The sequence below is a fragment of the Jaculus jaculus genome, chromosome X (genome assembly GCF_020740685.1).
Source record: "Jaculus jaculus isolate mJacJac1 chromosome X, mJacJac1.mat.Y.cur, whole genome shotgun sequence".
Classification (NCBI taxonomy): Eukaryota; Metazoa; Chordata; class Mammalia; order Rodentia; family Dipodidae; genus Jaculus; species Jaculus jaculus.
The window spans coordinates 128,795,197-128,812,832 of NC_059125.1; the positions used below are offsets into that span (position 1 = coordinate 128,795,197).

General features: G+C 42.2%; 1 protein-coding gene across 1 annotated transcript in view; it reads right to left on the minus strand.

Moving 5' to 3' along the window:
- The window catches only part of Frmd7 (FERM domain containing 7), a 57,696-nt gene that overhangs the window by 23,544 nt on the left and 16,516 nt on the right, over positions 1 to 17,636 (minus strand). The window lies entirely within an intron of this gene.

Here is a 17,636-nt window from a genome sequence, read left to right on the forward strand (position 1 = left end):
TTTTTTTCCCCCTAGTCACTCCCCAAGTCCAACTCAGAACTTAGTACACTGGAGGTGCCCTTGACTGTTTGTGGATCTAACAGGAAATTGACCAAATTCATCACAGGAGCCCCTTCAGTAGATTTTTGTTTTGCAGCTTTGCCCATGAAGTCTGCATACAGAATATTCTGTCCACATAAGCCACACGTATTTTCCTTCATAAAGCTCCCCGCCCCCCCCCCCCAGGCACACACACTGTGAGCTCAAACGCGATGCTTTTCTTTGGGTTCTCTGTAACAAGTGCGGTGAAGAGAAGGCTCTTTGAAAATCTCTGCTTGCTGTGCACGGCTGCTGGGATTGCACCGTCGCGGAGGACTGTGATGGGTAAATTGGGCCCTGGCTGATAGACCCAACGACACACGGCTGAAAACCCCTAGTTAGAGCCCCATCACAGGGTGCCCACGGCGCTGCGAAGGAAGCCAGGTGCGGGTGCGGTTAACAGCAGTTGGAAGTCACACAGCCATGGAATTAACTGTAACCCTGAGAGGTCGGAGGTCATCCCAAGGCAGTGGCATACAGAGCGGAGCCCACATCTGGGATTTAATAGCTTCCAGGAAGGTGGCCCACCTCCTCCTCTTCCTCCTCCTCCCCTTCCTCCGCTGGTCAAAACTATGCCCCTCTCTCATCCCTTCCCTCCACGTGGTTAAGCTCCCCAGAGTTCCAGCAACTGGTTAACCAGGGTTCTATTTTTAAACTCAAATAGGCCACAGAGGTTGAAACCCATTGCACCCCCTAACACCTGGAGAGAGGGCAGTTGCTCTGAGGGAATTGGGGTTTGATTTGATGTGGGAGATCAAACCGGAGCCATGGAACAGGGAAAGGGAGTCAGTCCTAGGAGTGCAAGTGGGGGGCACAAAGGGCACAGGGAGGGGGGGAAGGGGGCCCGACTAGAGAGATGGGAGCGGGGGTGATTTTTTGTGCCTGTGTGGCAACCTTGCCTAGGGCGATTGCTGACACAGACCATTCCAGACAGATGAAATCGCTCCTATTTTTAAAGTTCTCCAGACAAGGAGCTGCCACGATATTTTTATTATGAAAAAAAAAAAAAAAGCATTTCGAAAGAAAGAGGGATGACAGCATGCTTCTTTCCAACACCAAAGAAACATTTCAGTCACAGGCATCAAATTCTGTCAGACTCCAGTTTCTTTGCAAACAATTTTAAAAGCTCAAGATTTTCCTCTCTTCACCCCTCTCTTCATTTGTATTCTCATTTTCCATCAGGCACTTAATCCTCCCTGTCAAAGCTGCCACATTCCATGTGTTTGTATCCTTAAATGTTTCTGGAGTCAGGAAAATATATATAGGAGCTCTTGGAAGGTTTAAAATCAAGATTTTCTTTTCACTCTCCCATTAAGATCCCCTACTATGTTCATAACAATAATCCCTTGATTCTTCCATCTCATATATGTTGCCAAATGGTTCTCAAAGCCTTTGGCATTCATACAGTTGGAGTCCAGGCTCTCTCACGTGCCTGAAGATCCCACCTCCACTTCCCCGCAGGCATTTCCCTTCAGTTCTGGATGGTAAATGTTGGAACTGGCCGGTCTAGTGGAATATGTTGCATAATCGGTGCTATCTTGGTTCTGTCTCAACATGCAGCCTTTAAGGGTTTTTTCTACCATTGCGATCTAATTATTCAATTTTTAGGTTCCAGTGACTTTTCTCATGATTTCTGCTTTATATAAAACTTTCTTCCCAGCACTCCAGAGGCTGCGGTAGGAGGACTGCTGTGAGTTCAAGGCCAGCCTGAGACTACATAGTGCATTCCAGGACAGGGTGAGCTAGAGCAAGACCCTACCTCAAAAAAGCCTCCCCCCCCCCCGCCCCCAGCAAGTTTTTTTCTTATTTTCTCCCTGCCGGACTTCTGATTCTCTGTACAATTTGTTTGCTCTTTTTAAACTTGGAACATTTCCATTTCAACATTTTCTCTTTTTGTATTTTATATTTCAACATTTTTATCAAACTCCTTCATAGACTTTGTACATTCTTTCATTCCTTCTACTTAAAGATTTGAAGGTGTGGTGGTCACACCATTAATCTCAGCTCTTGGGTGGCAGAGGTAGGGGGACCCTATGAGGTTGATGCCAGCCTGGAGCTACAAAGGGAGTGCCAGGTCAGCCTGAGCTAGAATGAGACTCTACTTTGAAAAGCATTACAAAAAAATGAAACTCCAATTCTGATTCCTTTCTTGGCCTCATCTTCTTTGGGTCGCACTAGAGCATTATTTGCTGTTTCTGTTAAAAAAAAAAAAAAACACTTCTATTTTATTTAATTTATCTTATTTTAATGTACTGGGAACCATGGGCTGGAAAGATGGCTTAGCAGTTAAGCGCTTGCATGTGAAGCCTGAGGACCCCGGTTCGAAGCTTGACTCGCCAGGACCCACGTTAGCCAGATGCACAAGGGGGTGCACATGTCTGGAGTTTGTTTGCCATGGCTGGAGGCCCTGGTGTGCCCATTCTCTCTCTCAATCTCTCTCTCTCCATCAAATAAATTAAAAAAAAACAAGAATAATGTACTGGAAACCAAACATAGTGCCTTGTGAATGCTAGGGTAGTGCTCTATGCTGAGCTATACTCACTGTGCTTATGTTAATTTAAACACATGTTTTGTAACTCAGATATATAATACCTAGTTTCCTGAGCACTGACACTTATTCCTGGGGTCTCCAAATTTGTCACCATGTAAATAATGCTATTTAAAGTGGTTAGCTCTAAAAAGCAATCTACCACCTTCTTATGCCTTATACCAATTTTAAAAAATAGACTTGGGTTAGAATCTTTCTTTACTCATTTTTTAACAGGGACAAATCACATAGCTCACAGATTGATCTACCCTTTTCAGGTACCTAAGAGAAAACCATGTATTTGAATATGTGGCATTAAGCACAGTGCCTAGAAGAATGGACATTCAGTAAATGTTTACTGAATACATAGATTAATTGACTCAAATATTGAACTTGATTCATATAGGTTACTTTGATAGCCCTCACAAGAGGAAAAACAATCACTGTATAACTTTAGGAAAATTACTGACCTTTTCTGAGGCTCATTTTACTCATCTATGAAATGGAAACACTAGATGTATTATCTCATAGGGTTCTTGTTAACATTAAGTGAAATAATTCACATGAAGGTCTTAGTATGGTGCCTGGAAACCATCAGATACAATCCTGTACAGATTGGGTACATAATGTATAAAAAAATACAGTGAAATGAGACTGGAATGATAAATACCAAACTATTAACAATAGCTTTATATCTGAAAAGAGAGGGGATAAGAGAAAAGAGGACTTTACTTTTTCACTCGGTACATGTCTGGATATTTTAATACAGGGGAGGATAGCAGAAATTCTCTTACCCAATCCCATTTCATAATGTGGATCATGTTTCCATTCTCTCTTGAAAACCTGGCACGTGCCATATTATGATGGAAGTCTCAGCTAGGGCTAAGGAGATTGCTCAGTGCTTAAAGACATTTGTTTGTAAAGCCTGCCAGCCCAGGTTTGATTCCCCAGTAGCCACATAAAACCAGATGCACAAAGTGGTAGGTGCATCTGGAATTCATTTGCAGTAGCAAGAGCCTCTGGTGTGCTTAGTCTATCTCTCTTCACAAATAAATAAAAAACATAGAGAAAACAAGAAAATCACAGCTAGGAGGCAAGTCCCTTTCATATCCAACAATTGTGTTCCACGTTTACTATTGACTATTGACTAATTTCTTGAACTAATGACTATTTTCTTGAACATAGTTTGGATAGTTCAATTTGCTACGGTAAGTAGACAATTTAATTAAATTACATGCATATTATAATTATGAACAGTAAATAAGAATTGTCTCTATGAAAATTAAGTTGCTCTCTTTATAACGACTATATAATGGAACTCTAAAATATGTGCTGTCAAATTTGCTTTGGGTATGGCAGCAGTAAGATATTAGAGTAAAAATTATATTAAAACCCAAAAAAGCGGAGCATGGTAGTGAACGCCTTTAACCCCAGCACAAGCAAGGCAGAGGTGGGAAGGATCAATATGAGTTTGAGGCCAGTCTGGGATTAAAGATTGAGTTCTGGGTCAGTCTGGGCTAGAGTGAGACTCTACCTCAAAAAATAAAACAAACGAAGCAAAACAAACCAGAAAGAATTCTACACTGGCATTACTTTCTGAGCATCTATACTCCTCTGCCATATTAAATAAGCCAATACTAGAAATCATAGATGATGCAAAGCGAGTGTGATTTATGGGAAAAAAAGACAAAGGGGAACACAATCAGATGTCTATACCTTAAGGAGCTCGAGAGATGGCTTAGTGGTTAAGACACTTGCGTTCAAAGCCTAAGGACACAGGTTCAATTCCCCAGAATCCACGTAAGCCAGATGCACATAGTAGTGCATGCTTCTGAAGTTTGTTTGTAGGGGCTAGAGGTTCTGAAGTACCCAATCTCTTTCTGTCTGTCTCTCTCGCTCCCTTTCCTTCACTAGTAAATAAATAAATAAACATAAAATATTTAAAAAAGAAAAAGTTACATGAAATTTTTGGCATGTGAACAAACGTATATTTTGTTGAAATATATTAAGTGTTTGTGTGTATATCTATGATTTATTATGGGTTCCTACTCGCTTACATTTTATCAGTTATGAAACTATAAACATCTTGGACACGATTAAGAAAGAAATTCTAGAATATCCCCAATGAGGGCACACCTTGACAAATGTTCAGACTGTATAATTAAGGCTTTAGAAAAGGGCAGATTCAAACAAAATAGAGTAGATTAATGGAGCATAATGGGTTATTTTTACTTTTGATTTTTGTTGTGTTCCAGTGAATTGCAACAAGCATGATAAAAATGAAAAACAATCTTACACAAAGTATCTTATAGTTGTTTCTATATTTCCTTTGCTGACTCTAGCATTCATAATCTTACTACTGTTCTCCTTAAGATATTGTTCTTGATATCACAAGAGATACTTACTTTATTATATCATCTTTTATTGTCATACCTAATTTTTTTATTTCTTTATAATTTTTAAAAAGATTTTATTTTTTGTTTATTTATTAGAGACAGAGAGAGAGAGAGAGAGAGAGAGTGAGAATGGGCGTGCCAGGGCCTCTAGCCACTGCAAATGAACTCTAGATGCATGGGCCACCATGTGCATTTGGCTCACATGGGACCTGGAGAATTGAACCTGGGTCCATAAATTTTGCAGGCAAGCACCTTAACTGTTAATCCATGTCTCAAGCCCATGTTTAGTTTTTTTTTTTTTTTTTTTTTACTTTCAAGGTAGGGTCTCACTGTAGCTCAGGCTGACCTGGAATTCACTATGTAGGCTCAGGGTGGCCTTGAACTCATGGTGATCCTCTTACCTCGGCCTCCCAAGTGCTGGGATTAAAGGTGTTAGCCACCATGCCCAGATTTCTAGTGTTTTTTTGTTTTTTAACCCCAAACATAACTGTCTTAGTCTGATGTATCTGCTATCACAAAACATCACAGACAGGGCATCTCAAACAAGAGAAATTACGCCAGGCATAGGGGTATATGTTTTTAATCCCACCATTTGGGGGTCTGAGGTAGGAGGATCACTGTGAATTTGAGGCCAGAGTGGAGCTAGAATAAGTTTAGGTCAGCCAGAGTGAAACCCTACCTCAAACAACAACAACAACAAAAAAAAAACAACAGAAATTATTTTTCTCATAGTTCATAAGGGTACCAGTATGATCAACCAGATTCTGGCAAGGACACCTTTATACCATGTCAGATAGATAGAGAGAGAGAGAGAGAGAGAGAGGCAGGCAGAGAGAGAGGGAGGGAGGTATTTTTCATTCTTTTCTTAGAAGGCCATCATTCATATCTGATAAGTGACGTACACTTATGATCTCATCTTTAACTACCTAATATAGTCACGTTGGTGGAGAGAGCCTCATTGCTTGGATTTTGGAAAGATACAGGTCAATCCATTGCAGTGACCCAGCTTGCTAGTTCATTTTGGTCACCATATTTGTTCTCTATCTGTTTTGGCTTTGTTTGTTTTCTTGGTTGTTTGTCTTGGAACATAGGCTCTCTGTATAGTCCAGGTAAGTCTTGAACTCAAAATTCTCATGCCTCAGCCTCCAGAGTTGTGAGATTACAGATGTACACCACTGTACCTAGCTTCATTTTTTTTTGGCTTTTTCTAAACAATTTTGGCTTTTTCTGGACTAGAACAAGACCCTACCTGGAAAAACAAAACAAAACAAAAACCAGAAATCAGACACTAATGGGCAGTTATTATATTATTCTATATCTAAAATGGGAGAATACTTAGAGATTGAAAACAACTGCCCCCCCCCCCCACACACACCCACGGGCTGGCGGCATAGAAGGAAAATGGGAAGTGATTGATAATTAGCATGGATTTTTTCGAAATGATGAAAATATTCTGGAATTAGTCATGGTGGTTATGCAACATTGTGAAATAGTGAAATACTGCAAACAATTTAGTTGCACAGTTTCAAAAGATTAATTTTCTGGAATTTGAATTGTATATGAATTTCAAAATGGACCCCAGTGAAGTGGTGGCACACGCCTTTAATCCCAGCACTCGGGAGGCAGAGGTAGCAGGATCACTGTGAGTTCAAGGCCACCCTGAGACTACATAGCGAATTCCAAATCAGCCTGAGCTAGACTGACACCCTACCTCAAAAACCAGAAAAAAAAGGGGGGGTGATCTCAGTGAGTATCTAATGAGAATATCAATCTAAAATAATTTACATGGTGCCTAGCTCAAAGAAAGAATTAGGAGAGTGTTGACTATTTGTATAGCAATTATATAATTTATCACTGAAACCTATATACTTTTGACACTGATAAAAATGACACTTTCACAGTAGATATGAACATGGCTGACTTGTGCTAACACTGGTATGTTCAACTATAGCATTTGGAACACTTATAGAGCCTGTTTTCACAAGGGCAGTGCTGTGAGTAATTAAAATCTGGAATATTAGGGACCCTGTCCATCACTTAGTTTCCTCTTATAGAATAAGTGCCTGGTGGCCATTTCCCCAGCAGCAATTGATTGGATGACTTTTTGATTTTTTAAATATTTTTATTGTATTTATTTACTTATTAGAGACAGAGAAAGGGAGAGAGAGAAAGAGAAAGAGAGAATGGGCACGCCAGGGCCTCTAGCCACTGTAGATGAATTCCAGACACATGCGCCACCATGTGCATTTGACTTATGTGGGACCTGGAGAATCGAACCAGGGTCCCTTGGCATGCACCTTAACCACTAAGCCATCTCTCCGGCTCAACGTTTTGATTATTTTAACCCTCTGATTCATTTGCATAGATAAGGTCCTTCAAAATGATGGGAACAGAGAACTATTCACTAGTCTTAACCTTGCCCTTAATAAACACTTCAAATGCTCATTTTTACCTCTCCTTTTTTTATTAGCTATGTGCACAGTGGGTATTCAGCCATGTTGGTACCATCCTTAGCTTCCTCCCTGTTCTCCCACCTCCGCAGGGACCCTCCTTGTTAGGGTATATGGGTCATGCATTGTGGGGTTAGCCATCAGTTATGGGTAGGAGGAAATGTCTCTGTGTATCATGTGTATCATGACCCAACATGTGGCTCTGACATTCTTTCTGCCCTCTCTTCTGCAAATTTCCCTGAGCCATGTTGGGGTCATTTTACATCTGCTTCATTGATGAGGTCTTTTTGCATGATTTTTCTGTTTGTTATTCTCTTTTTTAGTTCTTTTAGTTCTCCTGGGTTGTTTTTTTTTTTTTTTTTTTTTTTTTTTTTAGTTTTTAGTTTTTTGAGGTAGGGTCTCACTCTGGCTCAAGCTGCCCTTAAATTCAATATATGGTCTCAGGGTGGCCTTGAACTCATGGCAATCCTCCTACTCCTCCTACCTCTTCCTCTCGAGTGCTGGGATTAAAGACATGTGCCACCACGCCCGGTTAGTTCTTCTGATTTTAACTTGTTCCTGTTCTAACTTTTACTTTAAAATAGGACAAGGTGGCTGAGTGGTTAAGGTGGTGAACTGCTAACTTTTACTTTGATTCCCGTGTCTTTTATCTTCTGTAGATACATTTGGTGACCCCTCCCACCTTCCCTTCAATTCCATGCACATTGTGGATCCTCCACTCTGTGCAGGATGTTTTCTTTGTCCTCAGTGAGGCAAGGAGAACATTGGCTAGAGGGCAAAGCAGACACATCAGTGATTTGAAGAGCCAAGTGTCTCCGTATGGGTACTTCGGCAGGGTCAATATGAGAGCTCAGCCAAAAATCATCTAAAACATGAGGGCTGCAGAGATGGTTCGCTGGTTAAAGTCACTTGATTGCAAAGCCTGCTGGCCCAGATTTAATTTCCCAGAATCCGTGTAAATCCAAATGCATAAAGTTATGCATGTATCTTGAATTGGTTTCCAGTGGCAAGTGACCCTGGCATTCTCTTTCTCACTCTCTCTCCTTCCCTCCCTTGCAAATAAATTAAAAATAAGATAAAATTTGAGGAGGGGAATGGCACCTAGGATCCCTAGCAGAAGAGACAAACACACTCAAACATGACAGTAAGAGCTGGTGAAGAAATGGAAAAAGGAAGAATATCAGAGGCAGAAAAGATTAGAAAACCTGTTCTAGATAGCAGGCTGTTTGGTTTTGCTAAAGTAAGATTCACTAGCTGAAAATGAAGGCAGGAGCCATAAATACAAAGGACTATATTTTTCCTTATTATTATTATTATTGGTAGTAGTAGTATTAACAACATATTTCGTATGGATACATCATGTGTTGGTACCCTCTTTTCCCTCATTCCTACCTCCCGTTTCACTGGGTACCCTCCTCTCAGTGGGGTTGCAAGTATGCCTCATGGGGTTGTGGTTTATGCATTGTGGGAGCAGCACTCAGTTATTGGGGGGGAAGGGAATGGCTCTGGGCATGATGTCTCAACCTGTGGCTCTTATAATCTGTCCACCCACCTCTTCCGCAAAATTCCCTGAACCGTGATGGGGGTATTTTAAGTCTACTTCAGTGATGAGCTCTTAGAAGCCTCTGGATCTCTGCTTTGGTAGCTGTTGAGTATCCTCAGGGTCTGTCTCCTTCGTCCTGGTGCTGATTGTCAGGTTCAGCATGGAAACAGCACTCTTGCTCGTCTCCTTCTCTGTGGTTTCAGCTATGGCTTGGCTGAAGGGCCAAGGGTAGTTTATCTCCTTGGGTCTCGTTATGGAAGGAAGATATTTTGTGGTATGTGAAGCTATGCTACCAAGGGCACTACTCAGTCTGGGAATGGGGACATGAGTGATTTTAAGCAGAGAACCAACATGGTTTTAAAAACAGTACACTGGGGACTGGAGAGATGGCTTAGTGGTTAAGTGCTTGCCTGTGAAGCCTAAGGACCCTGGTTCGAGGTTCGATTCCCCAGGACCCACGTTAGCCAGATGCACAAGGGGGTGCACGCGTCTGGAGTTCCTTTGCAGTGGCTGGAGGCCGTGGTGGGCCCGTTCTCCCTCTCTCTATCTCCCTCTTTCTCTCTCTGTCTGTTGCTCTCAAATAAATAAATAAAAATCGACAAAAAGATTAAAAAAGAAAACAGTACACTGTTCGTAGTTATGGCACAGCTCCCCAAAGTATAAATCCCATGTGAATCCCCTGGAGGTCATGTACAAATGCAGATTTGGATTCAGTTGATGCTGGTGAGTCTTGAGACTCTGCATTTTAGGATGCTCATTGAGACCCCAGGGGAAATGGATGCTGCTGACAGGGACTCTACTTGAGGAACAAGGACACAGGGGGTGAGTGGAAGAAACAGAAACACAGGCGATAAGAAGATTATTTGAGGGCTGGTCAGTAAAATGCTTGCCTCCCAAGCAAGAGGGCCTGAGTTTGATCCCCAGCAACCACATAAAAGTAAGGGGCTTAGAATGCAAGTATTAGTAGGAGGAAAGTGGAGGGTCTCTGTGGCTTACTGACCAGCCAATCTAGCCTAATAGATGACGGCAAGGCCAATGAGATGCCTTGTCTCAAGGGAGGCAGTGTTCTGAGGATGATACCAAAGGCTGTCCTCTGGTCTCCATGTACACTTATGTGCACCCACACAATCAGGAGCACACACACAAAAAGAACATTTTTTGTTGTTTTTGTTTCTTGAGGTAGGGTCGTGCTGTAGCTCAGGCTGACCTGGAATTCACTCTGTATTCTCAGGGTGGCCTCGAACTCATGGTGATCCTCCTACCTCTGCCTCCCGAGTGCTGGGATTAAAGGCGAGTGCCACCACGCCTGGAGAAAAAAGATAATTTGAGGCTGCTGACTGGATAGATTTCACGATTTTGGTACCATTTGGTGCTCTTGCAGGCTAAGCATGTTTTCAGTGACACAGATTTCATTTCAGCCTTGTGGTGAAATCTCATCTTGCATTTCCCTCTATCCTTCTCTCGTGTCAATCCAGTGCCACATTAACAAACAGTAGTTGTCATATGCTTCATTTACAGAGGTTGGACCTTCTTGAGGCAAGCCTTTGTCCTCTCTTACTGTTGCTGACTACATCCAGAAATCCCAGAATCCCTTGGAGATGAAACCTTTGGACTGCTGCTTTTTCAAGACTGCTTTATTTTCCATTAACAATACAGATAGGAACTGGGGAGATTACCACATGGTTAAAAGCACTTGCTGCACAAACCTGATGACCAGAGTTCAGATCCTCAGAACCCATGTAAAACCAGGTGCAAATAGCACACGTATGTGTAAACCCAACGTGCCTAGAGCAGTGAGAGGCTGGTCTGAAGGTTTTACCAGCAAAACGACAAGAGAGACCCTGTCTCAAACAAGGGGGAAGGCAAAAACTGACACCCCAAGGTTATCCTCTCACCTGCACATGCATGCACACCCCCATACACACACACAGTAGGTGAAATAGGGCTGGAGACAACTTAGCAGTTAAGGTGTATGTCTGAAAAGCCTAACGACCCGGGTTCAATTTCCCAGTACCCACATAAAGCCAGATGCAGTGGTGAATGCATCCAGAGTTCCTTTGTAGTGGCTTGAGGCCCTGACATACCATTCTCTATCTGTCATCTATCATCTCTTTATCTCTATCTCTGCTTGCAAGTAAATAAATGAATTAAGAAAAGAAAACAGCATGGCACTGGTAGAGAGACAGACATGTAGATCAATGGAACAGAATAGAGGACCCAGATGTAAGTCCGGGCACTTACAGCCACCTGATCTTCGACAAAAATGCCAAAAACACTCATTTGGGAAAAGACAGCGTCTTCAGCAAATGGTGCTGGGGAAAGTGGATATGTATCTGTAGAATGATGAAAATAGATCCTTATCTCTCTCCATGCACAAGAATTAAGTCCAAATGGATCAAAGACCTTAATATCAGACCCGAAATTCTGGAATGGATAGAGGGAAAGTAGGAGAAACCCTTCAACATATTGGTCCTGGCAAAGACTTTCTGATTATAATCCAATCAACTGCTGGGACCTCATGAAATTACAAAGTTTTATACAGCAAAAGACACTGTGAATAGAGCAAAGAGGCAACCTACAGAATGGGAGAAAATCTTTGCCAGCTATACATCTGACAGAGGATTAATATTTAGGAAGTGCAAAGAACTCAAAAAACTAAATATTAAGAAATCAAACAACCCAATTAAAAAATGGGTTATGGAACTAGAGAGTTCTCAAAAGAAGAAAAACAGATAGCATGTAAACATCTAAAAGAATATTCTACATCCCTAGCCAACAGGAGAATGCAGATTAAAACTACTTTGAGATTCCATCTCACTCCTGTCAGATTGGTTACCATCATGAAAACAAATGACAATAAATGCTGGTGAGGACGCAGAAAAAGAGGAACCCTTCTACACTGTTGGTGGGAATGCAATATGATCCAGCCATTGTGGGAATCAGTGTGGATGTTCCTGAGACAGCTAACAACCGATTTACAATATGACCCAGCTATAGCACTCCTAGGCATATATCCTAAGGACTTGTCTCACTACTTTAGAGACTTGCTCAGTCATGTTTATTGCTGTTCTATTCACAATATCTGGGAAATGGAACCAGCCTAGATGTCCTTCATCTGATGAGTGGATAATGAAGAGGTGGCACATTTACACAATTGAGTTCTACTCAGTGGGAAAGGAAAATGAAGTTATGAAATTTGCAGGAAAATGGATGGATCTGGAAAGTATTATACTTAGTGAGGTAACGTAGGCCCAGAAAACCAAACACCACATATTCTCTCTCATGTGTGGATCCTAGCTATAGATGATTGGACTTCTGTGTGAATAGGAAGAAAACTCAGCAGCAGAGGCCAGTAAGCTAGAAAGAAGATATATACCCTTATATTAGCACTACTCTCACTTTGGGTAGAGAATCTTCTCTTTTCAGATGGCAGTGACCTTGGGATGACTCAGAAGGCATCATAGTGCTGGAAAGAAGTGACTGGAGTACTGAGTAACATCTCGATCACACCTTCCAAGGCTCAGGGTCTAATGTGGAAGAGATGGCAGAAAGAATGTAAGAGCCAAACGAAGGGTAGGACTCCTTACAATGTGCTCCCTCCAGACATAAAATGGCCTGGATATCCATGACCTCATAGTGCCGGACACTACCTACACAAGACCGTCATAAGAGGAGGAAAAGATCATGACATCAAAATAAAAGAGAGACTGATTGGGATGGGGAGGGGATATGATGGAGAGTGGAGTTTCAAAGGGGAAAGTGGGGGAGGGAGGATATTACCATGGGATATTTTTTATAATCATGGAAAATGTTAATAAAAATTGAGAAAAAATAAATAAAAATAAAAAACTATGCCATAAAAAAAGAAAGGAAATATAAAGTGACTAGAAAGGGACGGATGGGGCGACCTAATAGGACAGTGTTGCAGTCAGGTTCGCTCGTAGAAATCACCCAACCAAGAGCAGCTTCTGGGAAAAAGAGATTTATTTTGGCTTACAGTCTCAAGGGGAAGCTTCATGATGGCAGGGAAAACGATGGCATGCACAAAGGTTGGACATCACCCCCTAGCCAACATAAGGTGGACAATAGCAACTGGAGAGCGTGCCAAACACTGGCAAGGGGAAACTGGTTATAACACCCATAAGCCCACCCCCAACAATACACTGCCTCCAAGCAGCATTAATTTCCAATTGCCATCAGCTGGGGAACATAGCATCCAGAACACCTAAGTTTATGGGGGACACCTGACTCAAACCACCACATTCTAACCCTGACCCCCATAAACTGATATCCATAAGTGATGTAAAATACAATATGTTCAGTCTAACTTTAAGAGTCCCCATAATTTTTATCAATGATGTTCATACATCCCCATAGTCCAAGATCTTTTAACTGAGCCATAATACCAAAAAATCCCCCCCCAAACCCATAATGGCACAGAATAAACATTCACACTGCAAAAGATGGCATTGGATATAGCAAAGAAATATTCAAGCAATACATGATTTAATCAGGGCAAACACCAAACTCTTTAGCTCCAAGTCCAACAACTCTAGCCAGTGACAAATCTCCAAGTCCAATAATTCTAACCATCAACAAGTTTCTGAAGTTCCAATTCTGTCCCTATAGCTAGGCTACTCACAGTCCTGGAAAACTTCATTGGGGCTGGAAGCTCCTTAGCAGCTGTCTCATGGTCCCAGCATCACCACTGGGTCTCCACAGCAAGCCACAGTTCATCCTCATGGCTCCATAGGGTCTTCATTCAGGCAACCAGCAAACCTGCTTCACACTGCCCATGGCCATTTCCAAAACATAAGACCGTGTTGCAAACTCAATGACCCTCTCTTTCCTGCATTTCTTATACTCCACAATACCAGGTAGGGTGCCAATTTGTTAATCCAGTGGGGAGTAAAACAGACTTTGAAGAACAGGACACTCTTTGAGCACTCAGGCCCCTTCAGAAAAGTCTACATTCTTCCTGTTGCCCCAAAGCAGGTCAGCTGGCCCAGTCTCACAGGTTGTAATCTCTCAATTGCAGCTGAATGGGTAGCAGTTCACCCAAAAATTTCATTTTTCGGTGCCATATCCCTCTGCTCACACCAGTTCATTTCTATGCGAAGCAACCCTGCACAACTTCTCACGACCCAGGCATAAGAGCAAGTGTCTCACACAAACTGCTAGCCCAGCCCAGACAAAGCTCTTTCTCACCCTCTTAAGCCAAACCTCACAGTCCATAGTTATTACTGCATTTAGGCCTTTAAACTCTGACCAGAATAGTCCATTAAGATGTACTTACTGCACTGCAAGGCGTCTCTTAGGCCAAGTTTTCAAATCCTTCTACATTCCTCTTGAAAATCAGCTCCAAAAGGTCAAAGCCACACAGTCAGGGGTCTAGCAGCAACCCCACTCCTCGGTACCACTTTCCTATAGCTATGGTCCAGCTTATGTTGGCCAGGGGGTGATGTCCACCCTCTGCTCATGTCATTGTATTCCCCTGCCATCATGGAGCTTCCCTTCAAGCCTGTAAGCCAAAATTAACCTCTTTTTTCTCAGAAGGTTCTCTTGGTTGGGTGACTTCTACCAGCAATATGAACCTGACTGCAACAGATGGTATTGTATATATGTAAGTAGAAGAACAGATTAATGGGGGTGGAAGGGTCTAAGTGAGGTCAGCGGAAAAGATTGAGTAAAGGAAAGGTGGAGAGAGGGTTAATAAAAACCTAAGAGGATACAAATAAGTCATATGGAAGCCTACTTTCTGGGACAATGGAATACTCAAAAGCCATAGATTTTTGCTAGAAAATTTTTAGTACCAATGGTGGGATACCTTCCAGTGAGCTGTTGGCCATGGAGGTCCCTAATGCCCCCAAAATATTACAGGCCATTGCTGAGGCCCTTGGTTTCCCACTAGGAATAGATGGTAAGACCCTCTTGCTGAAAACTTCACATACTTGGGCTGCAAGGCCACTGAGAAATCCTGCTAGAGCTGAGCTGAAAACCTCCTCCATGTAGACCAGCTGACAGAAAGCTGTAAAAGGGGGCTGGAAGGAATGCTTAGTGGTTAAGCCTTTTGCCTGCAAAGCCAAAAGACCCAGGTCCGTTTCCCCAGGACCTATATTAACTAGGAGCATAAGGGAGTGCATACGTCTAGAGTTCATCTGCAGTGGCTGGAGGCCCTGGAACACCCATTCTCTCTCTCTGTCAAATAAATAAATAAAAAGAAAGTATTAAAAAATATATATGCTGGGAGTGGTGGCACACTCCTTTAATCCCAGCCAGGAGGCAGAGGTAGGAGGACTGCCATGAGTTCAAGGCCACCCTGAGACTACATAGTGAATTCCAGGTCAGCCTGAGCTAGAGTGAGACCCTACCATTAAAAGCCAAAGAAATTAATATAATATAATATAATATAATATAATATAATATAATATAATATAATAATTTAAAGAAAGCTGGAAAAAGCCATGCTGCATGCAGTTCAATGGGAGAGAGAGACATCACCAGTAAAGATACTTAACAGTGGATACTACAAGCCTTATATTTGGCCAGCAGGCCAAATGAGCCAACGGGTACAATAATGGCACATCTGTTATGGAGAAAACCTACTGCCCTGTAATTTTAATGTTCATAGCTATATATTAATGCTACTCTCACTCTTGGTTGGAAATGTTTGTCTTTTCAGATGGCAGTGACCTTGAGATGACTCAGAAGGAACCATGGTGCTGAGAAGAAGTGTCAAGGGAGTGCTCAGCACTGAAATATCTCTAGCACACCTTCCAATGCTGAGGGTCCATTGCAGAAGAGGTGGCGGAAAGAATGTAAGAGCCAAAGGAAGGGTAGGACTCCTTACAACGTGCTCCTCCAGACACAAAATGGCCTGGATATCCATGACCTCACAGTGCCTGACACTACCTACACAATACCATCATAAGAGGAGGAAAAGATCATGACATCAAAATAAAAGAGAGACTGATTGAGGGGGGGATATATGATGGAAAGTGGAATTTCAAAGGGGAAAGTGGGGGGGGGAGGGAATTATCACAGGATGCTGTTTACAACTATGGATGTTGTCAATAAAAAAATTTAAAAAATGAAATTATAAAATTTGCAGGAAAGAAAATGCATGGATCTGGAAAGAATTAGATTAATGAGGTAACCCAGGTCCAGAAAGCCAAACATCACATGTTCTCTTTCATATGTGGATTCTAGCTATAAATGATTGGACTTGTATGTGAGTAGGAATAAAACTCAGTAGGAGAGGCCAGTAAGCTAGATAGGGAATAGAAAGAGAGGGAGAGGGGACTTAATAGGATGGTATTTCATATATATAAGTAGAAGAACAGATTAATGGGGGGTGAAAAGGCCTAACTGAGGTCAGAGGAAGAGATTGAATAAAGGAAAGATGGGGCTGAAGTGATGGCTTAGTGGTTGAGTAAAGGAAACGTGGAGAGAGGGCTAATCAAAATCTAAAAGGATCTAAAAAAGTCATATGGAATCCTACTTGTTTGGACAATGGAGCACTCATAAGCCATAGATTATTACTAGAAAAATTTCAGTGCCAAGAATAGGATACCTTTCAGTGAGTTATTGGCCAGGGAAGTCCCTAATGCCCCCAAACATTACAGGCCATTGTCGAGGCCCTTGGTTTCCCACCAGGAATAGATGGTAAGACCCTAGTGCTGAAGACTCCACACACCTGGGCTTCAAGGTCACTGAGAAATCCTGCTGGAGCTGAGCTGATAACCTCCTCCATGTAGACCAGCTGACAGAAAGCTGGAAAAAGCCATTCTGCATGCAGTTCAATGGGAGAGAAAAAAATCGCCAGAGAAGATACTCAACAGTGGACACTGCATGCCTTATATTTGGCCAGCCAGGCCAAATGAGCCAATGGGTGCAATAGTGGCATGTCTGTTATGGTGGAAACTAACTACCCTCTAATTGGACTGGAGGCCCACTCCATGGGAGGGAATACATCCCTGGTATTGAAAACTTAAAACAGGGGTAGACATGAACCCTAGAGGTGTAACATCTGCTGCTGCCTGGCTAAATGTATATTCTATGCTCACCAAACTGCCCAGTAAGCACTTCTCTTAATGTTCATACCATCATATTAATGGTATTCTCATTTTTGGTTACAGAATCTTCTCTTTTAAGATGGCAGTGACCTTGGGATGACTCAGAAGGCACCATGGTGCTGAGAAGACGTGACAGAGGAGTGCTCAGCCCTGAAATATCTGTCACACCTTCCAAGGTTCAGGGCCCATTGTGGAAGAGATGGCAGAAAGAATGTTAAAGCCAGGCTGGAGAGATGGCTTAGTGATTAATATGCTTGTCTGCAAAGCCAAAAGACCTCATTTTGATTCCCCAGGACCCACATAAGCCAGATACACAAGATGGTGCATGCATCTGGATTTCCTTTGCAGTGGAGGGAATCCCTGGTGTGCCCATCCTGTCTGTCTCTCTCTCATAAATAAATATTTTTTTATAAAAAAAAGAAGGGTAAGACTCCTTATAACGTGCTCCTCCAAGACACAAATGGTCTGGATATCCATGACGTCACAGTACCTGACACTACCTACACAAAACCCTCATAATAGGAGGAAAAGATCATGACATGAAAATAAAAGAGAGACTGACTGAGC